Raw genomic sequence first — 21,296 nt, 5'->3', positions numbered from 1 at the left:
GTGCCTTCCCACCGCCCCTGGGCAGCTCAACGCTATTGAAGATTTCTGTACTAGGTATGTGGCCTTCTCTTTTTCTTTAACAGTTTTATTGAGATATAATTCACATGCCATATGATTCATCCTTGTAAAATATACAATCCAATGGTTTTTAATGTATTCTTACTATATTCCCAAGGTTTTGTAACCATCACCACAACCAATTTTAGAACGTTTTCATCACCCACCCACCCCCAAAATATCCATGCTATCAGTCATCCCCTTCCCCCAACCCTCCCTGCACCGGACAACCACCAGCCAACTTCCCTTCTCTCTAGACGTGCCTGCTCTGGCTTCCCTCACTCGGCCTCACGGCTGTAGGCCACCCATGCTGCAGTGTGTGTCCGCACACCATCCCTTTTGCTGCAGAATAATATTCCATTACATAAATGCAGCATATTTTATTTATCCATTCGTCAGCGGGTGGGCATTTGGGTTTGTTTCCACTTTTTGACTATTTATCCATGTACAATTTTTTATAAGGACGAGTTTTCGTGTCTCTTGGGTAGATACCTAGGAGTGAAAATGCGGGGCCCCCTATGTTTAATCTTTGGTAACTGCTAGGCTGTTTTCCAAAGGAGGTACCCCATTTTACATCCCCACCAGCAACGTGTGAGGCCCCAATCTCTCCACATCTGTGTCAGCATGTGTCATTGTCTCTCTTTCAGGATCGTAGGCGACCTTGCTGGTGAGGAGTGGTATCGCCTTGTGGTTTGGTCTCACATTTCCTTCATGGCTAATCATATTGAGCATCTTTTCATGTACTTCTTGGCCATTTTTTTGAGAAATTCAGTCCCTTTACTCATTTTTAACTGGATTATTTGTCATTTTATTATTGAGTTGTATGTGTTCTTTATATATTTTGCATACAAGTACCTCATATACATCTTTTTTTCACATATTTTCTCCCATTCTGTGATTAGTCTTTCTAATTTCTTGGTGATATCCTTTGAGGTGTCAGAGTTTTAAATTTTAATGAATTTAAATTTTTTAATTAACATTTTTTTAATTCTTAAATTTAAAAACTTCTCATCTAATTTTTCTTTTGTTACTTGTGCTTTTCTGTCATATCTAAAATCATAAAGATTTAGTCTTATTCTTTCTTAGAGTTTTATAATTTTCACTCTTACCTTTCGAGTTTATTTGTCATTCTCTTGCATATTGACATCTAATTGTCCCAATTGTTGAAAAGCTAGTCTCTCCCCTCTGAATTATCTTGGCACCCTTGTCAAAATTAATTGACTGTAAATGTGAAGATATATTTTGTTCTCTCAATTCTATTCCACTGATGTATGTATCTATCCTTATGTAGTACCACACTGTTTTGATTGCTGTAGCTTTATAGTAAGTTTTGAAATTGGGAAGTGTGAGTCCTCCAATTTTGCTTTTCATTTTTAAATTGATTTTGGCTACCCGGCCGGTGTTGCTCAGTGGTTGAGCATCGACCTATGAACCAGGAGGTCACAGTTTGATTCCTGGTCAGGGCACTCAACCCCCAGTAGGGGGCATGAAGGAGGCAGCCAATCAATGATTCTCTCTCATCATTGTGTCTATCTCTCTCTCTCCCTCTCCCTTCATCTCTTAAAGCAATAAAAATATATTTCAAAAAAAACAAAATGATTTTGGCTATTCTGGGCCCCTTGCATTCACATATGAATTTTAGAATCAACTTATCAATTTATGAAGAAAGCCAGTTGTAATTTTCATAAGGATTGCATTGAATCTGTAGTTCAATCTTGGGAATATTGCCATGTTAACAATATTAAGTCTTCTAATCCATGAACATGGGATAGGTTTTCATTTATTTAGATCTTTAATTTCTTTCAACAATGCTTTGTAGTTTGTAGAATATAAGTTTTGCATTTCTTTTGTTAGGTTTTTTCTAAATATTTTATCCTTTTTGATGCTATTATAAATGGAATTGTTTTCTTAATTTAACTTTCTGATTGCTCCCTGCTAGTGTATATAAATATGATTAATTTTTGCATATTGACCTTGTACCCTGCAATCCTCCTGAATTCATTTACTAGTTTTAATAATTTTTTTCATCCTCACCTGAGGATATGTTTATTAATTTTTAGAGAGGGAGGGAGAAAGAAAGGAAGAAAGAGAGAAACATTGATTGGTTGCCTCCCATACTTGCCCCAACCAGAGATCAAACCCACAAACTAGGTATGTGCCCTGACGGGGAATCAAACCCGCAACCTTTTGGTGTATAGGACGACACTCCAACCAACTGAGCCACCTATACAGGGCAGTTCTAATAGTATTTTAGTGGACTCTTAGGATTTATCGTATATAAGGAAGGTCATGTCATGTACAAAAGAGAGATAACTTTACTTCTTCCTTTCCAATTCAATGTCTTGCTTCTTTTTCTTGTCTAATTGTTCTGGCTAAAACCTGCAGTAGAATGTTGAATAGAAGTGTCAAGAGCAGACACCTTTGTCTTGTTCCTGATGTTCGGGGAAAAGCATTCATTCTTGTACCATTAAATATGATGTTCACTGCAGGCTTTTCATAGAAGTTCATTCCTATTCCTAGTTTGTTGAGTGGTTTATTTTTAAACGTGTGTTTGCCTTCTCTTTAAACCTATAACCTGCAATGTAGCTCTGAGAACCCCTATTGTAGAGACAAGCAAACTGAGACTCTGAGTTTCAGTGACTTGCCCAAGACCAAACAGCCAGAAAGTGATGAAGCAGAACTCAACCCAGGTCCATACACTCCAAACGCCACACTCTCAGGCTCTCCCAGCCGCTGTTCCCACGTGCGATGACGGAACTTCCTGCTGCAGCCAGCCATCCCCACTGTGCAGAGCTGCTCGGTCCGACAGGAATCCCCGGGGAATACAGCTCCACGCAGACAGGGAAAACCCACCAACCTCACGGAAAGGGCTCTCACACTTCTGTTCCTGCTACACGGACAAGACTGAACCGAAGAAGCCCGAGCAGAGATGGTCAAACGCGGCCTGCACTGCCCATGCCGGGCGATGCTGAGGCGTAAGGGACAATCATCGTGATGACAGAGGAAAGACAGGGTATTTCAATGGGCAACAAGACCAACAACTGAAATCCACGCACAGCAGGGATTTTTGTCTTCAAACCCTGACGGTCCATGATAAAGGTCAGCTACCCACTTGTGGAAAAGATCAAGCCGTACCCTATTGGCTTCTTGCTCTCAGAAGTGGCCTTTAAGACATTAGCATCTTTGTCAATTATTATTAAATTTATATGTTTAACTAGGGAGTTTCGTTTGGACATAAAACTGAAGACAAATGCATTTATCTCTGGAGAGTGAGGCCCGTGGAGCTGAGCATGTTACCTTCTCTGAACCGTGGAACCTGAAAGCTGAGAAGAACCCTAAAGGTCACCCAAGTGAGGCGGCTCTTGGCCCCCGGAAGCCCAGGACCCACCCACACAGACCCCAATGGAACTTGTCAGTGTCGGGCCCAACACCAATGGGGATTTAAAAGCTCCCCAACCTGCAACCAGGGTGAGAGTCACACTCCAATCCGACTGGTGAAAGCATCTACTTTCATCGTTAGAAAAACAATAGTAAGTCATTCATTCTAATGGCAGCTCATGCTATTGCCCTGGACACCCCTTGGAGCAACAGCGTGGTCTGTGGGGCAGGATAGCAGAGTGAGCCAGGGCCTGAGCTCTGGAATCAGGTTCGGATCCTGGCTCTGTCACTTCCCGCCACGAGTCCCCAGTCTTCCTGGGCCTTCATTTCCTTGCCTGTGAAACGGGCACAGCACCCGTAGGGATGTCGTCAGGACTCAACATGGGCAAGGAGCTTGGACACGACGCCTGGAGTGGAGTGGGTGCTCAGGAGATGGTGGCCCTCATGGTCGTCATCTCCACACATGGGTCGGGGGGACACGGGACATGGCCCTCTGCAGGCTGATGGAGGAGAGACGAGGCTGCACGGACCACTATCACGGGGGGCCAGAGGGTGGGGTGGTGCGAGGGAGTGATGGAGCCTGCGTAGGTCCAGCCTGGCTCCATCACTTACTACATGTGCGACATTAACCTTCCGTGTTCCTACCTGAGAGGTGAGAACCCTAAAGGTCACCCAAGTGAGGCGGCTCTTGGCCCCCGGAAGCCCAGGACCCACCCACACAGACCCCAATGGAACTTGTCAGTGTCGGGCCCAACACCAATGGGGTTTTAAAAGCTCCCCAACCTGCAGCCAGGGTGAGAGTCACACTCCAATCCGACTGGTGAAAGCATCTACTTTCATCGTTAGAAAAACAATAGTAAGTCATTCATTCTAATGGCAGCTCATGCTATTGCCCTGGACACCCCTTGGAGCAACAGCGTGGTCTGTGGGGCAGGATAGCAGAGTGAGCCAGGGCCTGAGCTCTGGAATCAGGTTCGGATCCTGGCTCTGTCAGTTCCCGCCGCGAGTCCCCAGTCTTCCTGGGCCTTCATTTCCTTGCCTGTGAAATGGGCACAGCACCCGTAGGGATGTCGTCAGGACTCAACATGGGCAAGGAGCTTGGACACGACGCCTGGAGCGGAGTGGGTGCTCAGGAGATGGTGGCCCTCATGGTCGTCATCTCCACACATGGGTCAGGGGGACACGGGACATGGCCCTCTGCAGGCTGATGGAGGAGAGACGAGGCTGCACGGACCACTATCACGGGGGCCGGAAGCGGGGGTGGTGTGAGGGGTTCAGAGCAGGGGCCTGAACCAGGCCTGCGTAGGTCCAGCCTGGCTCCATCACTTACTACATGTGCGACATTAACCTTCCGTGTTCCTACCTGTGAGAGGTGAGAGTCGCCGATGCCCGTGTTTCTATGGTGCTGGCTACAGGCGGACCAGAAGGGCTTGGTGTCAACCACCAGGTGGTGCAGCTGGGACGGCTCAGCACCAGGAGCCCAGCGCTCCCAGCGGCAGCTCCAGGGGTGCATGGGCTCCCTGGGGGCCTGTGCCTGGGGGCCCTGCACCTCCACTGTCTGCTCCAAACCCAGGGCATCTGATGCCCTTTGGCTCACGGTGAGCTACTCAGAGGAAGAAGGTACAAGAGTCAGCAGCTGCTCCAGGAAGGAGGGCTCCCACAGGTCCCCTGTGCTCCTGAGCCCACGGGAGGCAACGCTGCCCCACAGGGAAAGAGGTGTGCCCGGGAGGAGGGTGGAGCCCGCAGACCTCAGGAATCTATGAGCAGCAGGGCCTCCACAGCCCGCTAAGATGTCAATGCCTTCCAGGAAAATGGCCTGGGAAAGCTGGATGTTGGGGTCAGAGGTCACAGGCTCTGCAAAAATCCTGCACCCAGTGAGGGTCCCACAGCCCCCTTGGGACTAGGAGACGGTCAGCCGTGCAGAGACGGGGCAGGAGACCCAGGGCTCTCCCAGAGTCCTGAGGACGTCACATGATCCAGGGCTGGAAGGGAGCCTCAGCCCTGGATCATGTGACCAGAGAAATAAGGCACCAGGACGTCCCTTGCCTGTAAGAGTGAGGGGCATGTTGACACCCACCACCGCCTCAAGGGAAACATCTGCACGGGGTCCTCCCCTGGCCCCTGGCCCCAAGGCTGGCGGCCAGCAGATGGGACTCAGAACCCAGCCCAACGCAAAGGCGACCAACTCAAGAGCGGTGAGAGTCGCCAATGCCCGTGTTCCTATGGTGCTGGCTACAGGCGGACCAGAAGGGCTTGGTGTCAACCACCAGGTGGTGCAGCTGGGACGGCTCAGCACCAGGAGCCCAGCGCTCCCAGCGGCAGCTCCAGGGGTGCATGGGCTCCCTGGGGGCCTGTGCCTGGGGGCCCTGCACCTCCACTGTCTGCTCCAAACCCAGGGCATCTGATGCCCTTTGGCTCACGGTGAGCTACTCAGAGGAAGAAGGTACAAGAGTCAGCAGCTGCTCCCAGGAGTAAGGTTCCCAAACATCCACTGGGCTCCTGAGCCCACGGGAGGCAACGCCGCCCCCTTCAGCGGGAAAGAGGTGTGCCCGGGAGGAGGGTGGAGCCCGCAGACCTCAGGAATCTATGAGCAGCAGGGCCTCCACAGCCCGCTAAGATGTCAATGCCTTCCAGGAAAATGGCCTGGGAAAGCTGGATGTTGGGGTCAGAGGTCACAGGCTCTGCAAAAATCCTGCACCCAGTGAGGGTCCCACAGCCCCCTTGGGACTAGGAGACGGTCAGCCGTGCAGAGACGGGGCAGGAGACCCAGGGCTCTCCCAGAGTCCTGAGGACGTCACATGATCCAGGGCTGGAAGGGAGCCTCAGCCCTGGATCATGTGACCAGAGAAATAAGGCACCAGGACGTCCCTTGCCTGTAAGAGTGAGGGGCATGTTGACACCCACCACAGCCTCAAGGGAAACGTCTGCACGGGGTCCTCCCCTGGCCCCTGGCCCCGAGGCTGGCGGCCAGCAGATGGGACTCGGAACCCAGCCCAACGCAAAGGCGACCAACTCAAGAGCTTGCAACGGCCAACGGGGGCTGAGGCCAACCTCCGGGACAGGCAGGCCTGGCGAGGGTGTGCCCTGTGTGCCAGGCCATCTGCACAGTCAGGGTCCCGGCAGGAAACAGACGGCACCTGGAAGGCCCTCCCAGCAGACGGCCGAGCGAAGGACTGTTCATGGGCGTGTGGACCGGTGAGGAGCCAGCAAGGTGGCCTGCACCCCCCCATCCCCAAGGGGCACGGGAGGGAAAGGGCCTGCGAGAGCGGTGGGGCCGCGGAGGAGGAGCTTCGCCCAGGGAAGCAGCACCGGAACCAGAGATTCTGGGACGGGGCCCGAGACTCTGCATGTCTAACAGGTTCCCGGGCTGCTGATCCTGCTGTTCTGGGACCACACTTTTATTTTGTTTATTTTTTTAAATACATATTTTTATTAATTTCAGAGAGGAAGGGAGAGGGAGAAAGAGATAGGAACATCAATAATGAGAGAGAATCATCGATCGGTGGCCTCCTGCACGCCCCACCCTGGGGATCGAGCCCACAACCCAGGCATGTGCCCTAACCGGGAATCGAACCGTGACCTCCTGGTTCATGGGTTGATGCTCAACCACTGAGCCACACCGGCCGGGCTGGGCCCACACTTTTAGAGCCACGCCGTTACTATCAAACTTCAGCGGGGAGAGAACGAGGCAGGGGTGGGAGGGCCACCCCAGCCTTTCTCTCCTTCCGCCCCGATTTCCTGCTGGTGCCTCCCACCAGCCACAACCAAGGAGAAGCAGAGGGTGCAGGAGTCCGGGCCATTCCTCTGTGCAGGGCGGTCTCCCCCTGCGGCGAATGGGGAACAGCCAGCACCCTACCCCACCCAAGGCGGCCCTCGCCCCTCCTCACCCATTGCTCTCACCTCCCACCCGGCTTTCTTGTCTCCTTCACAGAATGTGTTATTAATGCAGTTGCACTCAACCACGTTATGGAGCACCTGCTGCATGCCAGGCTCTGCTCTAGGTTCTGGGGTTCAGCAGGGAACCAGCAGGCAAGTCCCCGCCCTTGTAGAGCCTCCGTCCTAATATTAAAGTGCATCAGCCGCTCGGAACTCTAGCTCCAAAGGAGGGCGTCCCTGGCTCTTCTAAATAGCACCCGACTGACAGCGTCCGCACAACAGGGAGGCCATGCGTTTGCACCAACACACAAGCTCCGTGACCAGCTCTCTCAGCCCTGCTGTGTCCTCCAAGCCAGGGCCAGGAGCAGGTGCTCCGGACACGGCTGTGGAATGAGGAAAACGAAGAGCATTGCATAAACTGCCTTCATCAACAATCACACCAAAGGGCGTGCTCTGCAGATCCCTCAAAGTATGGCCCTGCACCTGTGGGCAAAGGTGAGCGTGGAAGGTAGCCCTGGAGCAGCTCAGGGCCCAGCCACGGGCAGAGACAAGCACAGTGGGCGTCCTCACCGTCCAGGGGAGGGGAGGTGACCCCAGGGCAGCCAACCATCCCCAGCCTCACACCTGCCCAAGGCAGAGCCCTGGGAGGCCTGGCGGTCACCCCGGACATGACACCTGAATGCCGCCCTACCCTCCTCCCTTTCCTGTTGCTTCCTTCACACGGCTGGTTCAGACGGGCCCCCCTGCCTTTCCCACCTCCCAGTCTCAACATCTCTCCTTCCATCTCTCCCGGTCTGAACCAGCACAGCCTTCAAGCCGCAGCTCAAAGCCCACGCCACCCCCGCCACAAAGCCCGCTCTGTGCACCCACCGCCTGCCCTGTGCCAAAGAAATGTCTCCTTGCTCTGAATTTCCGTGTATTTTCTGCAATATTTCTCATCATATTGTCACATCTACCTCGGGCACAGCGTGGCGCTCTGGCTTGGCCCCCAGCAGGTGGGAGCTAGAGCTGTCACATGGCCTAGGAGCCGGGACCCGGTGACCCGCGGGGAGTCCAGCAGCGCCATGCTGAGGTCGTGGCACACAGCACAGGGTGCGAGGTCAGTGTCCAACCCATTGTACAGACGAGGAAACTGAGGCTCACACATGCAGAGCGACGCACCCAAGGTTCCATGGCCCAGAGGGGTGGGATGGAGACCGGACCGGGTCTGTGTTTCTCCAAAGCTCTTTCCATCCCTCAGGGCCTGGGGGCGGGGGCGGGGGTGGAGACCAGGCCACTCCACGGCCAGACCAGCTTGTTTGGACTCAGGCACATAAAGTGCCTCTGCAAAATCTTTTTAACGCGTTTTATGACGGAAATTTCCATTTTTTGCGCAAGCAGAGAGACTAGGGTGACGAGCCCCATGGCCTCACTCCCAGCTCCAACTGTCACCCCATGGCCAGCCTTGTCTCCTCTATACTCCTGTCCCCGCCACCATGGGTTGCTTTGAAACAAATCCCACAAGTTGTATCTAAACGCCTTCCTGAAGGGTTTGCTGCTGCTCAGAAAACACAAGTGCGAAGTCATCTATTCCTAGACCCTGCGGCATCCCCTTTGGGAATAGACACACCGCCCAAGAGGCCTTGAGCCTGGCCCGGCTGCTGGCCCCTCCAACCCACCCACTGTCTTCGGGGCCCGGCCGAGCCAAGGTGCGGGGGTGGCTCAGAAGCTGCTCTCGACGCAGCAGCTGAGCCTGTCAGCGAGCACACGGATGTCCCAGCAAGAGGAGCACCTGGCACAGGCCCTGGGGAGACAAGGAATCCAGGAATCCACCCGGAGACCCGTGGGTGACAGCGGCCTCCTCCGCTCGGGCTCCCTGCTCAGGCCCGATTCCAGGACTCAGCCCAGCGCCTCCTGCAGGTCCGGCCACTTGAGAAAGAACCTGTGTGCAGGAGGCAGCCGGGGCAGGCGGGCAGCAGGGCCAGAGGAAGCCGGGCAGGGGTGCTCCCCCAAGAAAAGCCTGCTGCCCCCGCCCCCTGCACTGCTCGCTGTGGGCTGTGTGTAAGCAGCAGTTTGTGTTTGGTTGGGGTTTTGCCAGTAAAGGAGGGTCATTCTGCCTCTCGGGGCTGCTTGAGGGCTAAATGAGGTGATGGGTACGAAGCGAGACGTCTTCCGTCAGGATTAAATCAGGCGACATCTGCGAGGGAGCAGCCGGGTGTGCGCCTCCCACACCCCCTGTCACCATCACAGCTCCCACATCCCTCCCGCAGGGGGTGCTCCAAAGCCACGAGGCCTGCGTTCCAGTCCCTCCTCTGCCTCCGCCCACCCCTGAGCCTGCCCCCACCTGCCAGACGGCAGTCACTGAGTACCTGGCCTTCCAGGCTCGTGAGAGGATGAAGAAGAAAAAAGCATGAGAAAAACGCCCGCCATGGCTTGGCTCCAGGAATAAGAGCTATTTTGACCCCTTCCCTGGACGCTGGGGTCGAGACACACTGCACTCCCCCTCCCAGGCCAGAGCAGGAGCGGCGTGTGCACCTGGGCTGCGCAGGCGGCGGGCCCTGGCAGGGAGGCGGCCGGGGAAGATGCCCAAGGCTGGCAGAAGGGGCGTGGAGCGCTGCCCTTGGCAAAAACACGCCGGAGCCCAGGTGTGGCAGCAAGAGGATGGGCAGCAAGAGGGAGGGGCCTGGGAGCCCAGCATCCGTGGCTGGGTCCCCGGAAGCTGGCTCCGAGGATCGTGACTTAATCCCATCCCCCAGCAGGTGGTGTTGGGGGGGGGTTCTGTGGAGCTGGGGGAGGAGAGGGCGAGCAAGAGGGAGGGGCCTGGGAGCCCAGCATCCGTGGCCGGGTCCCCAGATGCCGGCTCCGAGGATCCTGACTTAATCCCATCCCCCAGCAGGTGGTGTTGACGGAGGGGGGGCAGTGTCTGTGGAGCTGGGGGAGGAGAGGGCCTCGGGAGACCCGCAGTGAGGACTGGGGAGCAGAGGGCCACGGAGAGAGGTGGTGGCACCGCCTCCCCAGCCGGCCCTCGGGAAGCCTTTGCCAGCATGCCGTGTCTGCACGTGCCTCCTGCCAGCCCACAGGGCTCCACACACTCCAGACGGGGAAACTGAGTCTGGGAAACCCAGCGACTTGTCTGAGGTCATACGCCCGTGGTGGAGACAGGATTCACAGCCAGACGGTCCAGCACGGAGCCTTTGCACTTGGCCACTACTCTGTCCCGCCTCCTAGCAGAGTAAGCAGGTTCTAGAAAAATCCATGCTTACTAACGCAAGTCCCAGGCGCCCCCCGGAGAGGACTCCCCCCGCGGCAGGAGAGGTCGGCCATCGGAACGTGGCCGCCTTGCGCGATGCCCAGCCGCCGGGACCCACAAGGCTGGTTCTGACCCAGAGTCCACAGAGTCCAACCTCTTGGGGGGCGCGTGGCTAGTGCTGCCTGAGGTCGGAGCTTCCAACTTGCTAGGAGGGCAGAGGCTGGCTGGTCCTGGCCCCCCAACACATGCGGCCGATGAGAAACCATTTTACCTGTGTGGCAAGGGCAAAAGTTCACCCACCTTCGCTGGCCGGATTCAAGGAATTGAGCCCCGGAGCCGGGAGCCGAGAAAAATGCCAGCAGACCCTGTGTGAGGCTCCGCCCCCCACCACGCAGGCTGGCGGTGGGGCCTTGGCAAGTGCCTCCCTGGAATTCTCCCGAGGCCTCTGCCAGTTCAACTGCCAGGGCAGCAGATGGCACACACTTATCTGCTGATGATATTTTGATTTATTTATCTCCTACAGATGGTACCACGCCTTGATTTCTGGCAGGGGTCCAACATGTGGTTGTCTTTCTGGGGGTACTTGTTTGTCCGAGCGGAGGACATAGCGGAGACTAAGATCCCGCCTGGCATCGTGACGGTCGCTGGGGCCCCAAGACGTACCTTGCGCGGGCATTCGGGGCACTGTGGGCAAACCGAAGGGAAGGATTTGTTCTGCAGAATTTTGCAGCTGGAAGGATCTAAATGCCTATTTAAAATTAACACCCGAGTGGTTAAATGGAAGAGCTCTGAACTCACAACGTTTTGAGTTCCAGTCCGAGCTTTGCCACCTGCAAACTCTCTGACCCCTTACAGACCAGACTGTCTAAGTCTCAGTTTCCTCATCTGTAAAGTGGGTGTAACTGTCATCTCCATCACATAAGATGTGGCAGAAACAGCTAGCTGTCCTCCAAAAAACGCACCACTCCTCCTGTAGTGTGGGGTCACGGCTGGGAAGTGGCTGCCCAGCCAGGCACAATATTTCCCAGCATCCGCTGCTTCCTGGTGGGGTCATGTGACTGGTTCTTGCCTCTAGAATGTGAGTGTGGGTGATGTGTGTCACTGCCTGGGGAGGGCTTTTGCGCCGCGGGTGTGCCGCCCGGATGCAGAGGACTCCGAGGTGCTCAGAAATGAGGAGGCCCAGTATGGACGTTGCCTGGTCCCCGGGTCACTGCGTAGAGGAGAGCTGTCACCCCGGGTCACCCGAACTGAAGCATGACATGAGCAAGAGACAAATGGCGACTGTCTTGATCGCTGGTACCTCGGGGTTCGTTTGTTACAGCAGCTGGTGTACCTTACACACAGTCGGGGGTCAAATGAAATCATCCATGTGAGGCAGCTGGTGCATGACAAGGACTCGGTAAGTGTTCACAACTATTATCATCTCCATCTTTCAAGGGAACCTGATAAATAGAGGACAGTGTGAAGGCTTTACTGCCATCCCATCTGTTGGGCCGTTAAAGCAAGGCAACCCTGGTGTTCCCCACACCCCAGCCCCATTCTGCCCTTTTCGGATCCCAGCACGAATCCTTCCTGCATTGTCCTTGCTCACACCCAGAAGTATGTTTTGAAGGAGAAACAGAGAGAGAGAGAGCTGTGGTGGTTTTCTGCGGCACACTGGGGAGATCTGGGCCCTGGTCCCCCTCTCCTCCCCTTCGGCACAGGATTGTCAACTAGAGATGGGAGGAGGGGCTTAGGGACCACGGGGCCCACCATCCTCGTGTGAAACCAAGCCCCGGGGAGGGCTCATGAGCTGCTTAAGTTCTCATCACATGTCAAATATTGAACTAAAATTGGAACCTGAGTCCCCTGCCTCCTAACCCAGAGGAAGTCTGGAAGCACAAGGGCCCCGCACGCCCTGGCTACAGAAAATAATAACAGCTAACGCTTACTGAGCACCTACTATGTGCCAGGCACTGTTCTAAACCTCCACATGCACTCACCTGCCTAATTCCCATAACAACCATATGAAAGAGGCACTATTTCATTCCCATTTATCAGATGAAGAAACTGAGGCCCAGCAGCACAGAGATGCAAGTGGTGGACGAGGATGCCCCAGGCGCCCTAACTGCAGAGCCCGCACCGTCAGCCTGTTGGGAGGGTGGGGCTTACAGGAAGGATCCCATTCATGCTGCCCGACTCCGAGGCACAGAGTGAACCCAGGGGTCCCAGGAGCAGGACTCTGTCTACAGCCAGAGGGGAGTCAGCACAGAAAGGCCCCTCTGAGGCGGCACTCAACCCCCCTGATGAAGAGTGTAAGGAAGGCTCGCGCTACCCCGTGCCGGTGCTGCCAAAAGACTCTGGGGGGGGGGGGGGGGGGTATGAGACTGGCCGGTGTTTCCTCACACGTCCCCCAGGCGGTCCCCGGCGGGGCTGTGGCGCTAAAGGACACCCGATCCCGCCACGGGGAACGATTCTCCCTTCCCGGCTCCCTTCCGACTGTTCATTTACCTCCAGGAGAGAGTTTGGGTTTTGTGACGGTCTGTTAACATTGTTAATCTTCTTTAAAAAAAGAAAAAAAAAAAGAGGAAAGGCAACAGTGTTCCGCTAGAACTGGATGACACTGTCTTACACACACACACAAAGGGACACGTGTGGATGCATCTTTCTTCTATTTCTGGCAAGTTGTGTGGGTTTTCTACGTCCGGTTGTAGTATAAAGCTTCTTCCCTTTACGTTCACTTATGTAAGTAGCGCTGAGCCAATATAGAGCAACAAAACAGAGTCTCAGTAGGACAGGGCATGTGCTGAGAACAAGTTCAGAAAGGTGACGGGAGAATGACCGAGGGAGGGGACACTGGACAAGCAACCCTGGGCTCCGAGGCCCACTCCAGCCGAGAGCCGCCGGGCCGCGCCGCCCAGCACAGCGCGGGGAGCGCCGCTCGCGTCCTGTTCGTGTGAGTGACATCCACGGGCATCCTGCCACACAGCACAACAGCCACGGACATTTGGAGAGTGACAGGTGCCCCAAACACAGGAGGGAGACGGAGAGTCCCGTGTCCGGCTGCCCTGAAATCGGCAGCCAGCGTGTCTCACTCGGAGTGATGGCCCTCTCTGACCCTCACGGTGTCCCCACCCTCAGGGGCCACCAGGCCGCCCAACCAGCACCCACCCACCCTCAAGAGGACACAGAAGCGCAGGCGTGGCTGCTTCCTGGCGGGGGGGGCGGGGTGGGCAGGGCAGGACGGGGAGAGAGTGAGATGTGCCTTCAGCTCTAAAGGCAGCGGCCCTCGTTCTCTGACGTGAGCGCCATTCTGGGAAAAGCCAGCCGCCACGGAAACCCAGCCCGCCCGCCCGGAGAAGCATCCAAATAAACTCAAGAATGGAGAGCTCACACCGAAAGCAACGAGTATCTTTCAGGATCCACATATTCAGAATGTAGGGATATGGTGGCTGAGACCCCTGACCGTGTAAAGACCAGGGAACGCCAGCGACCAGGAGGCCCAGCCCGTCTTGCTCGGAAGGCGGCTAACACGGGGTCACTGTTTAAAGTCGGCCCTTCCCCCTCAAGTCACAAAGGTCAAGCGACCAGGCAGAAGACAAGGGGGTTAAACGCAGGCCTGTCGGGAGCACCCAGGCCCCAGCATGACTCTCTGACCCAGGGCTGCGCAGAAAGAGCCTCTCCTGTCTCAGGAATTTACTAAGCCGAATTAAAATAAAATAATAAAAAAAGAAAATCAACTTACACTCACCCTGCCAGGCCAGTCCTACACATCTCTCTATCCCTCCCCCACCACACTCACACTCACACACACTCACACTCACACTCACTCATACTCACATACACACTCACACACACTCTCACACACTCACACACACTCACACACTCACCCCTCCCCCACCACACTCACACTCACACACACTCACACTCACACTCACTCATACTCACACACACACTCACACACACTCTCACACACTCACACACACACACACTCACACACACACTCATACTCACACACACAGTCACACACACACTCTCATACACACACACTCTCACACACACTCTCACTCACACTCACACACACACTCACACACACATCACACACACTCACACGCACTCTCACACACACACTCTTACACACACTCTCACACACACACTCACACACACACACTCACACACTCTCACACACTCACACACACACACTCCTCCATGGCCTCAGCCTCTTCCCCTGGCCTCCTGGCCTCCCGCACTGTCAGAGGCCAGGATGTTTGTAGAGCCCAGCTCTGAATTCTGCTCAGGAATTTCTACTTCATTTCAGTTCTCACAGAATCACCACACCTTCAAACATTTATTTACCTAAAGAGCAGACTCCGAAAGATCTATAGTCTCCGTGACCCAACAATTTCATTTCTTGGAATTCATCTTACAGACATATTGATACGTATACCAAGTAACACGGGATCAAGATAATTCGCTGCAGTGTTGCTTTAATAGCAAAGGACCAGAAAGAGCCTAAATTTCCATTAATTAAATAAGAAATATACATTCAATGTATGGAAAACTCATACCCATCGACACAAGCAAGGCAGCTCTCACAGAGTATGAACACAGAATATTGGCATTAATTAACGTTACTACAGAATGCAGAATGTCACTATTCCGTGAAAGAGTGGGTGCCCCGCTGAAGCTTCGGCTCACAGAGAATAAATCTAAACAGCTCCACCCTCTTCTGTCCAGCGCGGCCCTTTGGCATGCTCCATCAGACACGGTATTAGCTTTCAGTTGCTGCTGTAACAAAGTACCACAAGCTTAACGGCTTATGCAATACAGTTTTTTTCTTCTAATTCTACAGGTCAGAAGCCCACATGTGCCAGTGGGCAGACATCAAGGTGTCGGCAGGGCTGCTTGCTTCCCGGCTTCCTGTGGCCGCCGCACTCCTCCCCTGCGGCCCCTGCCTCACCGTGTGGCATCTCTTCCTTCACTGACACGGCTCCCTTTCTGGCCTGGGGAAGGGTCTCCACTTCGAAGGACTCATGTGATTAGGGTGGGCCCATCAGGAGAACAGATGACCTCCCCATCTCAAAATCCTAGCGGGATCACCTCTGGAGAGTCCCTTTCCCCATGAAGGCGGCAGCATGTCCGCGGGTTGCAGGGACCATGGTGCGGACACACGGGGGAGGTGCACTGCTCTGCCTGCCACAGAGACACTGGGCTCCAGCCACCAAACACTCGTCACGTCTCATCAAACACAAGACCTTACGATGATGTACCCGTCCCTCTGCCCGAAATGCTCTTTCTCCCCTGCCCAGTTCCTACCCAAACCTTCACAGCTGACCGCAAAAGCCCCCTCCTCCAGGAAGCCCCCTGGCTTCCCCAGGCAGGATTAGTGATAAATGAGACGTGTCAGTCAGCATTTGCACTATTTGCCTACATGTGCCTTCTAGCAGACTGCAAGCAACTTAAGAGTGAAACTGACTTACTGGACCACAGCCCCACCATTCAGCATGATGCCTGTCTCCTTGCATGAGTAGCAGACACTGAAGGAATGACATACTGAGTCCTTTCTATTTTACTGTGGAGCGCACTGTACAATTTTTGAAATCCAAATATGATTTTATGTATCTGCTACTGTTGTTTTAATTCACATGTCTGGCACATGATAGGAGCTCAATAAGTATTTGTTGAGTGAATAAATTAATATACACACCTAATATTCATTAAATATTTTCTATATGCCGAGCACTTTGCTTAGCTCTCTACCAGCTCTGCCTCCCTCATTTAACTTCTCATAGTAACTCTCAAAGGAGGACTACTGTATTCTGGGGGTAGTTAACACCAGCTCCTGTTACAAACACTTCAACATCTTAAAGGCTTATTTCTCCTACGTGACTCCCATCCACGTGGTGGCTCGGGGGCCCAGCCTCCTGTGCTCCACAGATGAGGGAGAGAAAGTACGGACGGGGCCTGCTGTGTGCTCAGCCCAGAGGGGACATACATCACTCCCACGCATAGCCCCTGAGCTCCCTGCACTTCCCAGCTTCCTCTGCAGTCGGATTGGCCACGAGGCTGGGAAATGCAGGCAGCGCGTGGAGAATGGGAAGCATCGCAGTCAGAACCACAATGACTAGCTTCCTCATCTTACGGTGAAGAGCCAGAGGTCCAGATGAATGGAGACATCGCCTGAGATCTGGCAGCTCACGCACGTAGGAGGAAAATTCAACCAAGGGTCTGTCTGCCGGCACAGACCACACCCTTGCTTGCTCACATTTGCACAAACCGTGTGCTCAAGTCAGGCCACCGCAGAGGACGAAGGCCTGGGGCCTTGCTGAGTGGCAGGAAGGACCCCAGCCTGGAATGGGGCGTCCCCTCGGGACAATGCCACAGCAGATAATCGGATAATCGCACAGAGATCATCGGAGTCCGCTGGTCGCATGCCACCATCCACCGCTCACCCTGCCAGTCAGCGTACGCATGTGTCTAACTGAGGACCCAGGAGATGTGTGTGCTCGATCCCCCCTCCAGACTGTTGCATGAGGGGAAACAAAATCTACTTTTTAAGCCAGTGGTTCTCAACCTTCCTAATGCCGCGACCCTTTAATACAGTTCCTCATGTTGTGGTGACCCCCAGTTTCATTGTTACAAATTGAACATAATTAAAGCATAGTGATTAATCACAAAAACAATATGTAATTATATATGTGTTTTCCAATGGTCTGAGGCGACCCCTGTGAAAGGGTCGTTTGACCCCCAAAGGGGTCGCGACCCACAGGTTGAGAACCGCTGTTTTAAGCGAATATCAGATGGAGCTTGAACAAAACCAGTAACTCTCAGGACGAGCTGGTCCCTGGGCTTCCCGGGCGCTCACGGTGTCATTTCTGGGGCTATTTGGCCGTTGTTTACTGTCTGGAAAGAAAGACAGGTCCTCCCTGGATGTGTGTCTCCCCTCCTCCTCCTCCCTGCCGCCTCCCCGCGTGCTGGCCCTCTGCTCCTGCAGTTTAACGTTATAGTAGAAAAATTTCCCTAATCCCCGAGTCGCTTGGCCGCATCAGTCCCAGATCCCGGGCCCTCTCTCCAGAGCCTATCGCTCTGTCTGCTGTTCTGACTTGAGCGCCAGCATCTCTAGGCTGAGCGGACTGCAATTACGAGTCAATTACTTCTCAAGTGTTCAGGGCTGATTGTGCAGGGAGTGGGTTATTGGGGCTGCTAGCTTCCCCCTCCCTGTGGGTCGGCACTCATTAGCACCTCCATCAGCAGGCAAGAAAGGAAAAGAAAGTTTGCTGAACTCCCCCCACCGCCCCACCCCCACCAACAGTTGCTGGTCAGCCTCTGCTGTTTGGCACAGATGCAAGTAGGACCCTGGACTCATCTGTTTGTGCTGCCGCTCCCCCTTCGCAGAGACAATGCGCTGTTTGCGATCATCTTCCAGCGAGGAGAGGGTAGCTGCAGGGGCACCAGCCTGTGTCTTCATCCCCAGAGCTGCTCCCACCCGCCCGTGACGTCTGCGCGCTTGACAACAGTGAGTGTGCGTGTGGGAGCGGCGAGGGCGTGTGCGTGCGAGACCGATGCTGTCAGCCGAGGCCCGCAGCTGGGTGGCGGGCTGTCTCTTTACAGCGTGAAATATGTCGAGGGACGCTGTGTAACGGCACAGCTAATAAATACGATAAATCGTTCAAAACCACGCAGAACAGCTCATCCTCACGTGAAGGTCTCCTCCCCAGCTTACCCACGAACGGGCTTGTTTTCCAGTGGGAGGTCGGAGCCCCCGCCTGGGCCTCTAACCCTGTCCCTTCCTGAGGGGCTACAGGAAACAGGAGGAGAAAGAACAGACACAGGGCAGTGGAGGGAGTGCTTCGGCCCCGAGGGGAGCCAAGGTCGGTGGGGGAGGAACTGAGCCGCCCACCTCCACGCAGCCCGGCTGCACCCACACGCAGGGGCCTTTGGGACTGTCACTACTGGGTCGGAGCGCTGACGGGCAAGAGGAGGGTGCTGTGAGGGGAGACTGAGAGGGGCCCTCCAGGAGCTCTAACTCTCCGCACTTGCACCGTTTTTGCATTCAGTGAACAATTACGTGTCACGCACTGTTCAAAGCACTGAGTCAGTGGTGAACGAGACGTGAAGTTCCAGCAGAGGAGACAGACAGTAAACAAATGAGTGAACCACAGGTGGTGGCGTGCAAAGGCCCTGGGGCAGGAATGTGCTGGGAGAGCTGGAGGCAGGAGGAGGCTGGAGGGCCTGGGGCTGAGTGGGTCCTGGGTGAGCAGGAGCGGGGCACGGGGAGGGGGAGGGGCGCTGGAGGAGTGGGCAGGGCCAGTCATACAGGCCTCAGGCCGGGGAGGCGAGAGGACCTATGCTGGGCCCCTGGGAAGTCATGGAGTCTGTGTGGCTGCAAAAGACAGAACCCATTCCCAAGCTTGCGCATGGAAGCTTGTTAACATGGAAAGATACAAGCGTGTCTGTCAGGGTCTAGCTGGGCCCAGCGGCAGGAACTGGAGGGAGAGGGAGCCATCCGAGCCAGAGCAGCCTCCCTCCAGCTGCCTCAGCGCCAAGGTCTCTCTTCTCAGCCCCTCTCAGCCCCTCCGAACCTCACACGCCAGCCCCTGCCCTATCCAGCCCCTCAGAGCCTGCCCTGTCTTTCAGAGGCCTCCAAATTCTGAGAGAGAGAGGCTGATAGGCCCACCGCAGGTCAGGTGTCCAGCCCTAGTGGCCAACCAGCACAGCCAGGGGGCCCCCCATTTTAAAAGGACCCAAATCATATTGGATTAGGATCCCTCTAATGACCTCATTTTACCTAGATTTCCTCTGTCAGACCCTATCCCCAATCCTGAGGTGCTGGGGGTTAGGACTGCAACATATGCATTCTGGGGAACACCATTCAGCCCATAACATTACTTAGCTCCTCGGTGCCTCAGTTTCCTCATCTATAAACGAGGCATAATAACAGAACCTTCCTCGGAGGGTCATTCTGAGAATTCAGTGAGTCACTAAATATAAAATCTATATAATAAAAGCCTAAGTGACCAGTACAGCGGAATGACCAGAATGACCGGTTGCTATGATGCGCATTGACCACCAGGGGGCAGATGCTCAATGCAGAAGCTGCCCCCTGGTGGTCAGTGCACTCCCACAGGGGGAGCACCACTCAGCCAGAAGCCAGGCTCACGGCTGGCAAGCCTCTCCCGCCTCCACGACAGCACTAAGGAGCAGCCAGCAGGCGGGTGGTAAGGAGCGAGGGGTCCCGGTCTGCCTGTCTGGAGAGGGCGCAGGCCGGGCTGAGGGGACCCCCCACCCCTGTGCACGAATTTCGTGCACCGGGCCTCTAGTCTAAATATAAATGCTGAATAAGTGTGAGATACATCACAATCTTTATTACCGTTAGTGGGCGTGGCAGGCAGAAAAGTGGCCCCCAAAAATGTCCACTCCTTAATCCTCACAGCCTGTAAATGTTACTTTCCACAGCAAGAGGGACTTTGCAGGTGTGATAAGGTTGCAGATCTTGACGTGGAGATTATCTGGGATTATTCCAAAGTAATCGTGAGTCCTTCAAAGCGGGGAACTTGCCCAGCCGTGGTCAGAGAGAGATGAAGCACAGATGAAGGTCAGAGGTCCGCTGCTGCTGGCTTTGAAGTGAGCAAGGGAGTCACGTGCCACGATCAGAATACGCAGGAGCAGACTGTCCCCCGGGGCCCCAGAAAGGAACGCAGCCTGCTGACATCCAGCTTTTACGTGGCTGACCCTGAACGCACTTCTGACCTCTAGAGCCATAAGATAATCAACTGCTGTTGTTAAGCCCCATATTTGTGGTGATTTGTTACAGCATCAGTAAGAAATTAATACATTCTGAAAACACCCGTCAAACGGGAGTGGGTGATCTGGTCGACCCAGCCCTCCAGTTGGAGAGCAAGATGACATCCCTGTCCCTAGGGCAGTGAGCAATTCCAGCAACCACACAGGGGGCCTGGAGGATCCCGCTGTCCACCTGGGGGACCCTTCCAGAGACAGGGGTGGCACCAACACACGGGCCTTTGGAGCTGGCACAGCACCTAAAGGTAGAGCACAGAAGCTGAGGGGCATCTGTGCCCAGGCAGGGAGACACCCGGGGGCCCAAGGAGTAAGAGGGTCCCCGGCCCCATCCCACATCCTCCACGCCTCCAGAGAGCGCCTGATTATGGTCAGCTGAACAAGGACCCCAAAGATGTCCGTGCCCTGATCCCCAGACTCTGAGAATGCGTTACCCTGCAGGGCAAGACGGACTTGGCAGATGTCATGAAGGATCCTGGATGGGAAGACCACCTTGGATTATCCAGGTGGGTCAGTTAGTCACAGGGTCCTTGAAGGAGACAGGAAGGTCAGAGCCAGAGGCTGGAGTGATGTGCTCTCAGGATGAAGGACGCGCCAGGAGCCAAGGGGGTAGGCAGCCTCTAGGAACGGGAAAAGGCAAAGACAGATTCTCGCTGAAGCAACCCCGCCCTGCGGATACCTGAAGTTCGGTGTCTGACCTCCAAGACAATACATTTATGTTGTTTTAAGCCTCGAAGTTTGGGGTCATTTGAGGCTCCTGGCCAAGGGGATCTCACCACCAGCCATTGCGTCCCTCCCCGCCCTCTGTCCCTGCCTCCCTGTCCCTTCATCTGTCCCAGCCCAGCCACCAGGGAGACCTAGAAAAGTAAGTCAGATCGTGTCGCCTCTGTCTGCCCTCCGACGACTTCATGTCACACTTGGGCTAAAACCCACGCCCTCCCAGTGGCCTGCAGGGCGCTGGACGGTGGTCTCCACCTTT

This window comes from Myotis brandtii, unplaced genomic scaffold, assembly GCF_000412655.1.
Source record: "Myotis brandtii unplaced genomic scaffold, ASM41265v1 scaffold317, whole genome shotgun sequence".
NCBI classification, from domain to species: Eukaryota; Metazoa; Chordata; class Mammalia; order Chiroptera; family Vespertilionidae; genus Myotis; species Myotis brandtii.
Note: the sequence above shows the minus strand (reverse complement) of the source record.